Consider the following 14115-nt stretch of genomic DNA (forward strand, 5'->3'; position numbering starts at 1 on the left):
GGTATGATTGGCTGCCGTTCCTCGGGTAACATGAATTTGGCATGGGTGGTCAAGTATGCGGTCCAGGCCGGATGGGCCCGAATTGTTCTTCTGAAGTGGCTTTTTCCCCTGACCGGACTTAGAGCCACGGAATCCGACATTGACTGTCGTCTCTTTGGCGTCATCATTCTTTTTGTGATGCTTGTGTTTGTTGCGTCGAGGTTTGCCGTTGCTGTCACTAGCCTCTGATGTGCCAGGATTGCTTGCTGTGTTGTTGCTACGAGCCAACCAGCTATCTTCGCCCGCACAAAAGCGGATCATGAGTGTCGTGAGGGCTGCCATGGATTTTGGCTTCTCCTGGCCAAGGTGTCGGGCGAGCGACTCGTCGCGGATGTTATGCTTAAAGGCCGGTAGGGCTTCGGCATCCGGACAGTCGATGATTTGGTACTTCTTAGTTAGGAACCGAGTCCAGAATTTCCTGGTTGACTCTTCGGGCTGTTGGGTTATGTGACTTAAGTCATCAGCGCACATAAGTGCCCTGGAAGTTGTCAAGGAATGCGTCTTCCAGGTTCTCCCAACTACCAATGGAGTTTGCCGGCAGGCTATTCAGCCAATGCCGAGCTGGTCCCCTGAGCTTAAGTGGGAGATACTTGATGGCATGTAGATCGTCGCCGCGGGCCATGTGAATGTGGAGAAGGAAATCTACGATCCATACTGCAGGGTTTGTTGTACCATCATATGATTCTATGTTTACGGGTTTAAACCCTTCTGGGAATTCATGATCCACTACTTCATCGGTGAAGCATAGGGGGTGTGCGGCGCCTTTGTGCTGGGCTATATCACAACGCAGTTCGAATGAGTCTTGTCTATTGTATTCAGCCCGGCCGGACATGGTTTTAGTGTATCCGGCGTGACGATCATCCTCACACGTTGTGGCGTGCCCTCGTGATCCGTAGATCGATCTTGACTGTCCTGCTTTGTTTCCCAGTATGTCTTGCAGGTCTTGCGTGTAGCCCCTGGCCATAGTGTATTGGCGGCAGTGTGCGGGCAGTTGTTCGGGCTGGTACACCGCTTTGTCTCGGCCGCGAGGTGGCTAGTCAGCCTCGTCTTGTGTTGGTAGTGTAGGCTCTAGTGCCTCCTCCTCGAGTTGAGGTAGCAACCTGCGCTTTGGGTAACTTTTGGTTGGGCGCGCGAGTCCGTATTCCTCGGCTTCCAGGACCTCAGTCCATCTATCTGTTAATAGATTTTGATCAGTTTGAAGCTGCTGATGTTTTTTCTTCAGGCTTTTTGCAGTGGCTATAAGCCGGCGCTTGAAGTGCTCCTGCTCGACAGGATCCTCAGGCACGACAAATTCGTCGTTGCCGAGGCTCACCTCATCTTCGGAGAGAGGCATATAATTGTTGTCCTCCAAGTCTCCATATGTTGCCTGTTCATCTGGGCTAGCTTGCCCGTCCTCCTGCTCGGCCTGCTCGAAGTCGGGCTGGGCGGGATTGTATTCGTCTTCGGCACCATCTGGATTGCTATCATCTCCTGTGCTGGTGCTGCTATGGCGGGGCTTAGAGCGGCGCCGATGACGCCGGTGCTTTGATTGCTTCACCAAGGGATTATCCTCTGATGCCTCATCGCCATTGTTTTCTTTGGGGGTATCCACCATATATACATCATATGATGAGGTGGCTGTCCAACATCCTGTGGGCGGCGGTTCCTGTTCTTCGCATGCATCGTCATCCATACCATCGATGTCCTTGTAGTCGAAGTCGACCACGTCGGTTAAGTCATCGAGTGGATATTAAGTGGGTGGTGGGTGGGTAACGAATTTATTCGTCGTCCGCTTCCCACTCGAGCCGGAGATAGTTCGGCCAAGAGTCTCCTGATAAAGAGAGAGACCTCAATGAATTTAGCACGTCACCCATGGGTGAGTGTTGAAAGATATCCGCGGAAGTAAACTCCATGATCAGCGCCCAATCGGATTCGATAGGCATGGACGCGTGCGGTTCAGAACCTAAGACCGGAGACGAGTCCGGGGGTCTGGCGATAAAGATCTCATTGGATGTGAAGTTTGTGTGTGGCTCCAACGCCGACGAATGTGCGGCCTCCATGGCGGGGTCCATCCACACGTCCTCAGATGGCGTGGTCTGCTCCAGATTAGGGGCCGTGGCAGCCACAGGTGCGATATCCCGAACACCGTCTGATGGCAGATCTAAGTCGTGCGCATCGTGACTGCTCGGCACTCCTGACGCAGGCTTGAACCCGTCGAAGATCAAGTATCCGCAGATGTCGGCTGTGTAGTTCAAGTTTCCGAACCTGACCTGATGGCCAGGGGCGTAGCTGTTGATCTGCTCCAGATGGCCAAGCGAATTGGCCCGCAGTGCGAAGCCGCCGAATACGAAGATCTGTCTGGGGAGAAAAGTCTCACCCTGGACCGCTTCATTGCTGATGATTGAAGGATCCATCAAGCCTCGTAGCGACGACACAGTGGAACTCTCAATGAAAGCGCCAATGTCGGTGTCAAAACCGGCGGATCTCGGGTAGGGGGTCCCGAACTGTGCGTCCAGGGCTAATGGTAACAGGAGGCTGGGGACACAATGTTTACCCAGGTTCGGGCCCTCTCGATGGAGGTAATACCCTGCTTCCTGCTTGATTGATCTTGATGATATGAGTATTACAAGAGTTGATCTACCACGAGATCGTAGAGGCTAACCCTAGAAGCTAGCCTATGATTATGATTGTTGTTGTCCTACGGACTAAACCCTCCGGTTTATATAGACACCGGAGGGGGCTAGGGTTACACAGAGTTGGTTACAGAGAAGGAGATCTACATATTCGAATTGCCAAGCTTGCCTTCCACGCCAAGGAGAGTCCCATCCGGACACTGGACGAAGTCTTCAATCTTGTATCTTCATAGTCTGACAGTTCGGCCCAAGTATATAGTCGGGCTGTCCGAGGACCCCCTAATACAGGACTCCCTCAAATACCATCATCCTATATATCAGTCTTTACCTCTCGACCATTTCGAGACTCCTCGTCATGTCCATGATCTCATCCGGGACTCTGAACAACAGCCGATCACCAAATCACATAACTCATATAATACAATATCATCATCGAACGTTAAGCATGCGGACCCTACGGGTTAGAGAACTATGTAGACATGACCGAGACACCTCTCCAGTCAATAAACAATTGCGGAACCTGGATGCTCATATTGGCTCCTACACATTCTATGAAGATCTTTATCGGTCGAACCGTTTTGACAACATACGTTATTCCCTTTGTCATCGGTATGTTACTTGCCCGAGATTCGATCATCGGTATCTTCATACCTAGTTCAATCTCGTTACCGGCAAGTCTCTCTACTCGTTCTGTAATGCATCATCCTGCAACTAACTCATTAGTCACTTTGCTTGCCAGGCTTCTTATGATGTGCATTACCGAGAGGGCCCAGAGATACCTCTCCGATACTCGGAGTGACAAATCCTAATCTCGATCTATGCCAACCCAACAAACACCTTCAGAGATACCTGTAGAGTATCTTTATAATCACCCAACTATGTTGTGATGTTTGATAGCATACAAGGCATTCCTCTGGTATCTGGGAGTTGCATAATCTCATAGTTGAAGGAATGTGTATTTGACATGAAGAAAGCAATAGCAATAACACTGAACGATCATAATGCTAAGCTAATGAATGGGTCTTGTCCATCACATCACTCTCCTAATGATGTGATCCCGTTTATCAAATGACAACACATGTCTATGGTTAGGAAACTTAACCATCTTTGATCAACGAGCTAGTCTAGTAGAGGCTTACTAGGGACACGGTGTTTTGTCTATGTATCCACACATGTATCAAGTTTCTGGTTAATACAATTCTAGCATGAATAATAAACATTTATCATGAAATAAGCAAATATAAAATAACAACTTTATTATTGCCTCTAGGGCATATTTCCTTCAGTCTCCCACTTGCACTAGAGTCATTAATCTAGTTCACATCGCCATGTGATTTAACACCAATGGTTCACATCGTCATGTGATTAACACCCATAGTTCACATCGCCATTTGAACAACACCCAAAGGGTTTACTAGAGTCAATAATTTAGTTCACATCGCCATGTTATTAACACCCAAAGAGTACTAAGGTGTGATCATGTTTTGCTTGTGAGAGAAGTTTAGTCAACGGGTCTGCCACATTTAGATCCGTATGTATTTTGCAAATTTCTACAATGCTCTGCATGAAGCTACTCTAGCTAATTGCTCCCACGTTAAATACATATCTAGATTGAGACTTAGAGTCATATAGATCAGTATCAAAGCCTGCGTTGTATCGACGTAACTCTTTACAACAAACTCTTTATCACTTCCATAACCGAGAAACATTTCCTTGGTCCTCTTTAAGGTAACTAAGGATAACTTTGACCATTGTCCAGTGATCTTTTCCTAGATCACTATTGTACCCCTTGCCAAACTCATGGACACAATAAGTTTGGTACACAACATGGCATACTTTATAGAACCTATGGCTAAGGAATATGGAATGACTTTCTTTATTTCTTTATCTTCTGCCGTGGTCGGGTTTTGAGTCTTTACTCAACTTCACACCTTACAATATAGGCAAGAACTCCTTTGACTGATCCATTTTGAACTCCTTCAAAATCTTGTCAAGGTATGTACCCATTCAATGTCTTATCAAGCATCTTGATCTATATTTATAGATCTTGATGCCCAATATGTAAGCAGCTTCACCAAGGTCTTTCATTGAAAAACTTTTATTCAAGTATCCTTTTATGCTATCCAGAAATTTTGCATCATTTCCAATCAACAATATGTCATCCACATATAATATTAGAAATGCTATAGAGCTCCCACTCACTTGCTTGTAGATACAGCCTTCTCTGAAAGTCTGTATAAAACCATATGCTTTGATCACCTCATCAAAGCATGTATTCGAACTTCGATATGCTTGCACCAGCTCATAGATGGACCGCTGGATCTTGCACACTTTGTTAGCACGTTTTGGATCAACAAAACCTTCTCGTCGCATCATATACAACTCTACTTTAATAAATCCATTGAGGAATGCAGTTTTGACGTCCATTTGCTAGATTTCAAAATCATAAAATGCGGCAACTGCTAACATGATTCGAACGGACTTAAGCATCGCTATGAGTGAGAAGGTCTCATCGTAGTCAACCCCTTGAACTTGTCGAAATCCTTTCGCGACAAGTTGAGCTTTGTAGACAGTAACATTACCATGAGTGCCAGTCTTCTTCTTGAAGATCCATTTATTGAGTATGGCTTGCCGATTATCGGCCTAGTCCACCAAAGTCCAAACTTTGTTCTCATACATGGACCCTATCCCAGATTTGGTGGCCTCAAGCCATCTGCCGGAATCTGGGCTCATAATAGCTTCTTCATAGTTCGTAGGTTCGCCTTGGTCTAGTAACATGACTTATAGGATAGGATTACCGTACCACTCTGGTGCAGAGCGTGCTCTCGTCGACCTACGAAATTCAGTAGTAACTTGATCTGAAGTTTCATGATCATCATCATTAGCTTCCTCTCTAGTTCGTGTAGGCATCACGAGAACGATTTTCTCTGATGTGCTACTTTCCAATTCAAGAGGAGGTACAGTTACCGCATCAAGTTCTACTTTCCTACCACTCACTTCTTTCGAGATAAACTCCTTCTCTAGAAAGGTTCCATTCTTGGCAACAAAGATCTTGCCTTCAGATCTGTGGTAGAAGGTGTACCCAATTGTTTCCTTAGGGTATCCTAGGAAGATGCACTTCTTCGATTTGGGTTCGAGCTAAAGCCTTTTGACATAAGTGTCGCAACCCCAAACTTTAAGAAACGACACCTTAGGTTTATTGCCAAATCACAGTTCATATGATGTCGTCTTAACGGATTTAGATGGTGCCCTATTTAACGTGAATGGAGCTGTCTCTAATGCATAACCCCAAAACGATAGTGGTAAATCGGTAAGAGACATCATAGATTGCACCATATCTAATAAGTACGGTTACGACATTCAGACACACCATTACGCTATGGTGTTCTAGGTGGCGTGAGTTGTGAAACTATTCCACATTGTTTTAAATGACGGCCAAACTCATACTCAAATATTCGCCTCCACGATCAGATCGTAGAAACTTTATTTTCTTGTTACGATGATTCTCCACTTCACTTTGAAATTCTTTGAATTTTTCAAATGTTTCAGACTTGTATTTTATTAAGTAGATATACCCATATATGCTCAAATCATTTGTGAAGATTAGACAATAACGATACCCGCCGCGTGCTAACACTCATTGGATCGCATACATTGGTATGTATTATTTCCAGTAAGTCATTAGCTCGCTCCATTGTTCCGGAGAACTGAGTTTTAGTCAGCTTTCCCATGAGGGATGGTTCGCAAGTATCAAATGATTCCAAAAGTCCATATGCATGGAGTTTCTTCATGCGCTTTACACCAATATGACCTAAACGGCAGTGCCACAAATATGTTACCCTATCATTATCAACTTTGCATCTTTTGCCATCAATATTATAGATATGTGTATCACTACAACCGAGATTCAATAAACCATTTTGGGTGTATGACCATAGAAGGTTTTATTCATGTAAATAGAACAACAATTATTCTCTGACTTAAATGAATAACCGTATTGCAATAAACATGATCCAATCATATTCATGCTCAACACAAAACACCAAATAACATTTATTTAGGTTCAACACCGATACGTGTCCAATGTATCTATAATTTTTGATTGTTTCATGCTATTATATTATCTCTTTTGGATGTTTTATATGTATTAATATGCTATTTTATATTATTTTTGGGACTAACTTATTAACCTAGAGCCCAGTGTCTGTTCTTGTTTTTCCCCCTATTTTTGAGTTTCGCGGAGAAGGAATATCAAACGGAGTCCAAACGGAATAAAACCTTTGTGATGATTTTTCTTGGACCAGAAGACAACCAGGAGACTTGGAGATGAAGTCGAAGGAGCCACAAGATGGCCACAAGGATGGAGGGCACGCCTAGGGGGGGGGACATAGGGCGTACCCCCACCCTTGTGGCCCCTCATGCACCTCCTGACCTAATTCTTTCACCTATATATTCCCATATATCCCCAAACAAACAGAGGCATCCACGAAAATACTTTTCCGCCTGCGCAACCTTCTGTACCTGTGAGATCCCATCTAGGGGCCTTTTTTAGCGTCCTGCCAGAGGGGGATTCGATCATGAAGGGCTTCTACATCAACACCATTGCCCTTCCGATGAAGCGTGAGTAGTTTACCATAGACCTACGAGTCCATAGCTAGTAGATAGATGGCTTCTTCTCTATCTTTGATTCTCAATAGCATGTTCTCCTCGATGTTCTTGGAGATATATTTGATGTAATACTTTTTTATGGTGTGTCTGCCGAGATCCGAAGAATTGTGGATTTATAATCAGCTTATCTATGAATATTATTTGAATCTTCTCTGAATTCTTATATGCATGACTTTATATCTTTGTAATTCTCTTCGAACTATCAGTTTGATTTGCCCAACTAGATTGGTTTTTCTTGCAATGGGAGAAGTGCTTAGCTTTGGGTTCAATCTTGCGGTGTTCTTTCCTAGTGAAAGTAGGGGCAGCAAGGCACATATTGTATTGTTTCCATCAAGGATAAAAAGATGGGGTTTTCATCATATTGCTTGAGTTAAATCCTCTACATCATGTCATCTTACTTAATGTGTTACTCCATTCTTTATGAACTTAATACTCTAGATGCATGCTGGATAGTGGTTGATGTGTGAAGTAATAGTAGTAGATGCAGAATCGTTTCGGTCTACTTGACATGAACTTGATGCCTATATTCATGATCATTGCCTTAGATATCGTAATAACTTTGCGCTTTTCTATCAATTGCTCAGCAGTAATTTGTTCACCCACCGTATTATTTTCTATCTTGAGAGAAGCCTCTAGTGAAACCTATGGCCCCGGGTCTATTTTCCATCATATAAGTTTCTGGTCTACAATTTTAGTTTCCGATCTACTATTGTTGCAATCTTTTATTTCCTGATCTATAAACCAAAAATACCAAAAATATTTACTTTATCATTTATCTATATCTATCAGATCTCGCTTTTGCAAGTAACCGTGAAGGGATTGACAACCCCTTTATCGCGTTGGGAGCAAGTTTGTTTGATTGTTTGTGCATGTATTCGGTGATTTGTGTGTTGTCTCCTATTGGATTGATACCTTGGTTCTCAAACTCAGGGAAATACTTGTCTGTACTTTGGTGCATCACCCTTTCCTCTTCAAGGGAAAAACCAATGCAAGCTCAAGAAGTAGCAGGAAGAATTTCTGGCACCGTTGGCGGGGAGATCTACGCCAAGTTAAGACATACCAAGTACCCATCATAAACTCTCATCTCTTGCATTACATTACTCGCCATTCGCCTCTGGTTTTCCTCTCCCCACTTCTAAAATGATTTTCGAAAAGATTTGCCTTTTCTTCGCCCCTCTCCCGTTCGTTTTTCTCGCTTGAATTTTGTGTTCTCGTGTGTTGGATTGCTTGTTTTGTCATGATGCCTCAAGAGAATACCAAATTGTGTGACTTTTTTAACACTAATAACAATAATTTTATTAGTACTCCGATTGCTCCCGCCACTAGTGTAGCATCTTGTGAAGTTAATGCCGCTTTGCTGAATCTTGTTATGAAAGAACAATTTTTTGGCCTTCCTAGTGAAGATGCCGCATCCCATCTAAAAAATTTCGTTGATTTCTGTGATATGCAAAGAAAGAAAGATGTGGATAATGATATTGTTAAATTGAAGCTATTTTCGTTTCACTTAGAGATCGTGCTAAAACTTGGTTTTCATCTTTGCCTAAAAATAGTATTGATTCGTGGAACAAGTGTAAAGATGCTTTCATCTCTAAGTATTTTCCTCCTGCTAAGATCATCTCCCTTAGGAACTATATTATGAATTTTAAGCAACTTGATCATGAACATGTTGCACAATCTTGGGAGAGGATGAAATTTATGATACAAAATTGCCCTACTCATGGTTTGAATTTGTGGATGATTATACAAAAAATTTGTGCCAGATTAAATTTTGCTTCTAGAAATCTTTTAGATTCGACCGCGGGAGGCACTTTTATGGAAATTACTTTAGGAGAGGTTACTAAACTCCTAGATAATATTATGGTTAATTATTCTCAATGGCACACCGAAAGATCTTCCACTAGTAAAAAAATGCATGCAATTGAAGAAATTAATGTTTTGAGTGGAAAGATGGATGAATTATGAAATTATTTGCTAGTAAGAGTGCTCCTATTAATCCTAATGATATGTCTTTATCCACTTTGATTGAGAATAACAATGAATCTATGGATGCGAATTTTGTTGGTAGGAACAACTTTGGTAATAACGCGTATAGAGGTAACTTTAATCCTAGGCCGTTTCCTAGAACTACTAGGGAAAAGCTTATACACAGAGACTTATCAGCAGCGCTTGTTAAGTAGACCGTTTCCTAGCACTACTAGGTAAAACAAAGCGCTACTGCTAAGTAACAATAGCGCTTGATGAAGCAGAGAGCTACTGCTACCCAAATAGCAGCAGCGCTTACCCCATAAAACGTGCTGCTACTATCACTGTTCTAATCGTTGCTGCCAAGCATGGTATATTAGTAGCACCCTTCTAAAAATGATGCTACTGCTAACAAAATAGTAGCAACGCATTTTAAGGCGATAGTGCTGCAACTAACAAAAGGAAAAGAAAAGAAAAAAGGAAAGGAAAAAAGAAAAGGAAAATAAAAGAAAAAGAAAAAAATGAAAGCAATAGCAGCGACGCGTTTTGACGAAAGCGCTATAGCTACTTTAGTATAGCGCATTTTCTCAAACAAGCGTTGTCACTAACTTATCTATAACAGTAGCGCGTTTCTCTGAAGAATGCTATAGCTAAGTAGCTATAACGCGTGTTGGCTAAAAGCACTACTACTAAGTTTGACTCGCCCCTGCGCGGGTGTCCCTCTTTCCCCCAATTCTCATTGTTCTCGCGTCTTCCCAACCTCTCCCTCGCCGGCCCTGCTCCTCGCTGCCCTGCCTCCATCGCCGCCACCGGAGCCGCACGCCCCCGGAGCCACCCTCGTCCGCTCCTTGCTGCCCCTGCTCCCTCGTCGCCCTGCCTCCATCGCTGTCACCAGAGCCGCCACCGGAGCCACGCGCCATCGCCACCACCGGAGCCGCGCGCCCCGGAGCCACGCTCGTCAGCTCCTTGTCACCCCTGCCTCCCTCGATGCCCTTCTCTCTGTAAGCCCCACCCTCCTCTCTAGGTTAATTAACTTAGGTGAATTTAGTTATGAACCCTAGGAATTAGCTAGGTTAAGTAGGTTAACTAGGTAGGTTAATTTGGTTGACTAACTAGGTTAACTAGCTAGGTTAACTAATTAGGTTAACTAGCTAGGTTAACTAACTTGGTTAACTAGCTAGGTTCATTAGGTTCATTAGGTTAACTAGCTAGGTAAACTAGGTTGGCTAGGTTAGAGGAAAAAAAATAGTTTAGAGCAAATATTTAGTTAGGGCACTAGGGTTTAACTAGGGCAGTAGGGTTTAGAGAAAAAAAATAGTTAGGGTAGTAGGGTTTATTTATGGTTTTTGTTTTGATAGTAGTCTTATTAGAAGAACAAAATGAAGAAAATGCTGCAGCAGTGCTGCTAGTAGTGTATATAGTGGTACTAGTAGATGTTAATTAGGTTAGGGCCGTAGTGGTACTAGTAGATGTTAATTAGATGTTTTTAGTTAGGGATGTAGGGTTTTACTAGGTTAATTAGGTGAAGTTAAATAAATAACCTAAATGAATTAAATTAGTAGTTAACTAAATTTTTAGGAGAAATTGTATATGCTTAAGTAGCTAGCTAGGGTTCATCTAATTAGTTAGTACTTGTTGATGCTTAAGTACTAGGGTAGTAGGGTTGGGGCAGTAGGGTTTAACTAGATGTTAATTAGGGCAGTAGGGTTTATAGTTTAAAATTTGTCTAGATTTTCTTGAAGTGTCAAACACTAGGAGATGCAAATTTGAAGTGGTCATGTTATATGCAAATTCCTCAATAGTGTTTGCTCATGTTTATCTACTGTTGTAGTTGCTCATGTACATGTTCTTAAGTGGTCCTATTATATGCAACATTGAAGTGGTTCGATTGTGCCCAGGTGGCCTTCTGTTGTTTCCAGGCAATGAAGATGAGTGGCCTATGTTTTGCCGGAATGTTGATTCATTTCCGTTCTGGCAAGTTTCAGGTGCTCGATTTGTCCACTTTTTAGCAAAGGTCATGCTGAAATTTTTCGTGAACTTCGGCATGACTTGTGCTACAAACTAGGACATATCAAGTGCCCGGGATAAGTCGCACCGGGAAGGAATCAACGTTCCTGCAAAACATAGGCCTTTTCATGTCATTATCCATTGTATTAGGTCTAGAATTAATTGACTAGATTTAATCCTAAGAAACATGGTTAGCAACGATGAAAGACAGGGTTCTGGTGATTGCAATGTCTACAAGGCGACATCCTCTTATTTGAACCTTCTCGATGAGCTACAGTTGTTGCAGGGCCCACCTGTCACATCCAAGACCGACACCGAGACTGGCGTTGAGACCCAGACCAGCACCGAGACCGGCACCGAGACTGGCAAAGCCGGTATGGAAACGAAACCAAAGAGGAGACATCGACGCCCAAACTAGCTCCTCACTACTAGACTAGTGGTCACAAAGGTGGACACTGGCAATTTTGAGCCAAAAGAGCCCATGGAAGCGCGCACGTGCTACGACAATCAAATAGGCTGCATCATACAGACAACCGCCACTATCAACGATGAGAAACTAAAGAAGATAGAAAATATGAAGCACTCCCTCCTAATGAAGCTTCACCAGGTATTCTTGTTCCCGAGCCGGGATGAAATCAAATATACTGACCCAGATAAAGACCCGACAATGAAGAAGATAAATAGACGCGCCATGAGCAAGTTTAGAAATGCATTGTCCGCCTGGAAAGTAAGGGTGAAACATTAAATCATCAACAAAAAGGAACCCTACTCCGAGATTGTAAAGGATAATCCGACAATTACGGAAGATCAGTTTGAAAATATTCAAGGCGGCTTGCGTTGCTGAAGTTGCCAAAGAAAAGTCGGAGTACATGAAGGGGCTTCAAGAGAGGAACATGGGGTGCCACCACCTCGGAAGCCATGGTTATGCGGGGAAGAGGTCCATATGGGCCAAGGAGGATGCGGAACGCGAAAGTCTTGGCATCCCACACCCCTTGGCGGAGTTCACCGTCCCGCAGGAGCGTGATGTCCTCAGGGCCCGGTACCATTGGGACCTAGTGAAGAAGGTTTTCGAGACAAACATGGTCACGAGGGAGTTCATGAGACTGCTGGTAATTTTTAGCTTCTGATCAATTTGACTACACGTTTAGTTATATTTGTAGATTATCCTTGGTCCATTTGCATCGAGAGCAACACATGATTGTGGCCGAAAGGGACTCGCTGTCTGAGGCGTTGGCAAGGCCCAAGTGGGACACCCATTCAACCGGGCCTTGAACATATTGAAAAAACTCCCGGTGGACACCCGGCCGTTGTATGTACGGGTGCACTGTGTCGGAGACGACGCCACGTGGAAGTAGTACTACTGTGAGACCATAGAGGAGAGAAAGGAAAGATGGAGGTTAAATGAAGAAAATATCGATAAGAAGGTTGAGATTGCGGTTGAGAAGAAATCAGGTCAGACGGTCGCAATAGCGGTAGCTACCGCGAAATAGGAGTTTGTAGCTTCGTATGGTGTCTTGGTTCCGGTTGTCGTCAATTGGAGCAGGTAAAATACAAGTAAAGAGGTAGCGAACTTTCCCCTTTTTGACTTCTTCGGGAGCAGCTCGACTAGCGTTGCACCAGCACCTGCTCCCGCATCTGCTCCTGCACCGGCTCCCGCACCAGCTCCTGCACCGGCTCCCGCACCCGCTCATAGCACCCCGTCCTCCGTTTCGGACGTGCTCGGCGATGCTTCGTCTTCTGCTGAGCTCGACGCCCTCAAGGTACCTGTCACAATGACCCTCTTCAATAAATGTTAAATCTCCCGTTTCCGTTGCCTTTTGGATGTCTCAAGTCGCAGACATATCTTTGCAGGCCGACGCCCCATGCACCATATTGTACACCATCGGCGGCCAGAAGGTGGACTTGGGGAAGGCGACGATAGTGAAGCCGAAGGAACAATTGCTCCACAGTCGGCCGATCCCCCCTGATGTCTTCAAGGTTTCCGTGGCCAGAGTCAAACTGGGACACCAGAATTTGGCTCCTCCTGTACTAGGGGGGATGAAGATGAGACCCCGCGGCAGTTTGGCGATTGCAAGATGTGGGTCCTGTTGTGTCTAAAGAGTCTGCTTTGTCTGGAGGCGGCCAGGAGCACACCCACGACCACGCAGCCTCAGCAAGGTATGAACATCAACACCCCACCTACTTAATTAGTGTCTCCTGTCATGTCGGGTGATAGCGGACGGGGTGAGGAAGAGGCTCCATTAGTCGCTGATGACATCGCCGCCGTCGAAGAAGCAATGCATGATATCAATGCCATTGATGAGGATGAGGATGACAATGACACTCTAAAGTATCTCAATACTGGTGCCTATGACGACGGAGGATTGATGGCTTAGCAGTATGAGTACTCAGGATTTCAGCGTCATGAGTAGGTGACCGAATTGCCGGAGGAAGAATGTATTATAGACAACCTTCAAGTAACAAAGAAGCATATGAAGAGATCGAGGAAAGGCAACAAAGCTGCTTCTATGATCCAGCCGCCTCAGTAGCCTAGGGTTCAAGACCATATAGCTATCCCCGGTGCGGCAAAATGCCATATCCCCGATCATCCAATCTTACCTAAGGCAGCGGTAGAGGCCATACACAGCGATCTAAGGAGACTTCATGATGATGTGTTGTAGAGAGAGAAAAGCCTAATCGCCTCGGAAAATCCAGGATACTCACTCTACGTGGTTAACATGTCGCGGCAAAGGTTGTACGTCGACACATTCCCCGCAGAGAAGTTCTTGCTTCGATTCGATTACATCTTCGACATGTTTCACTTGAAAAAACTGGATTTTACGTTTGT

This window comes from Triticum aestivum, chromosome 2B, assembly GCF_018294505.1.
Source record: "Triticum aestivum cultivar Chinese Spring chromosome 2B, IWGSC CS RefSeq v2.1, whole genome shotgun sequence".
Taxonomy (NCBI): domain Eukaryota; kingdom Viridiplantae; phylum Streptophyta; class Magnoliopsida; order Poales; family Poaceae; genus Triticum; species Triticum aestivum.